At 37.8% G+C, this 1,665-nt stretch overlaps 1 protein-coding gene across 1 annotated transcript in view; it reads left to right on the top strand.

Moving 5' to 3' along the window:
• srpx (sushi-repeat containing protein X-linked) overlaps positions 1-1,665 on the top strand; it is a 22,089-nt gene that overhangs the window by 17,979 nt on the left and 2,445 nt on the right. The window lies entirely within an intron of this gene.

Raw genomic sequence — 1,665 nt, 5'->3', positions numbered from 1 at the left:
TGAAACACAACAAGTTTGCTAAGATTTGTTTCATTCATTGTGCTGCTCTGAAAACAACAGAGCAAAGATTGTTGTCGCATTTATTTAAAAGCAAACTAAAATATAAGATAACATTTTGATGTTTTTCAAATGATTTTCCTTTGATATATATGGTCTTGGTCTTGTCTCGGTCTCGACCTCTAAAAGTCTTGGTCTTGTCTTGGTCTCGGTACTCTCTGGTCTCGATAATGTCTTGGTCTCGGTTGGTGCGGTCTTGACTACAACACTAGTCCTGATATTAGACAGGTAAAAAACCCACTAAATTAAAGGTTAAATTACCTTTACTATAATGGCTCAGATTGTAGATTCAGCAAAGTGTACATTTCCAAATTAACTCCATCAGTACAATAGCATAGCCATCTCATACTCGCTGGGCAACGCCATAACTTAGGGGTTAAATCAGTGACCATGAACCATATCACCGTTTTGAGTCCTGGAGACCACTGTTGTGTGTCTCTCCCTTATTTCCTGTCTTCTCTCTGCTCACTGTAATACTTAATAAAAATTCCCACAAAAATTACTACCATTCTGTTTCTCTGTGTGACAGAAACACTTTTCTTTAATTTGATGTTAAGCTACACCTGCAGATTTTACACTTTAAAGTTCCTATCAAATGTAAAACTAAACAGCCAGCTAGAGAGGGACTTTGTGTTTACAGTAGCCAACAGATCTCAGCGTGTGTTACACCCCCACCACTAGCAGCTAGTGCTATGAGCTTTCATCAGTGTCTACCTTTCAGGTACACGGCCAGACGGACCCGGGACAGTTTGACAGGGAGTACAGTACCGAGGTGGGTTTTTTGGGTTTGGCTCCTGGCATTACAGGGCTGACTCAGTTAGATTAGCTACACAGCTGTTCGAGCTAACTGCAGTAGGAAACACTTTTTCGTCATTGTTGGGCCAGATACTGGCATGTATGTGATATATAGTGCTAGATATATATAACAAAAATACTTAAAGCTGCAGTAGGTAATTTCTGAAAGTTTCAGCAAATATGACAAAAATTATTTTTTTATAAAAGTTACCTACTGCAGCTATAAACATTAATTTTGACTTCATAGGGACTTTAAAACACAACTAAAGGGACAGATTATTCATTCAATTATTTTATCTTTTTTACAAGAGAGACCTGGCCGAAATGGCAGCACAGCGTTACATGGAGGAAATGTTGATAGATTAGATTTTGAGATAATAGATAGACTAGATAGATACGATAGATAGATAGATAGAATAGATAGTAAAGAGTAGATAGATAGATAGATAGATAGATAGAGTAGATAGGATTAGAAACAGGGAAATTGGAAATAGCTGCCTATTCATTGTATAACATGATTACAAATAAAGACCTGGTTCTCTCTGCAGTTGCTGTAGTAAGAAAAACTAAACATGTAGCACATGTAATATAAAGCCTTCTTACACAGTCAATAGGGAGGTGCTTAAACAACACAGGTTTCTGTCCTGTCATGTTAATAATAAAGCCAAGTGGAGTTTGAATTGAAACAGAAGGAGAGTGACAAAAAGAGCATTTTGCTGCCCAGATAGGGCTTTGCATCAGGCAGCCAAGAAAAAAAAGACAGAAAGTGAGAGACGGAGAGAGAGCGGCATAGAAGGAGGAATAAAAGAGGGA

This window comes from Morone saxatilis, unplaced genomic scaffold (assembly GCF_004916995.1).
Source record: "Morone saxatilis isolate NCDOM2014 unplaced genomic scaffold, NCSU_SB_2.0 Contig5, whole genome shotgun sequence".
NCBI lineage: Eukaryota > Metazoa > Chordata > Actinopteri > Moronidae > Morone > Morone saxatilis.
This window is presented reverse-complemented; position numbering and strand designations above follow the sequence as displayed.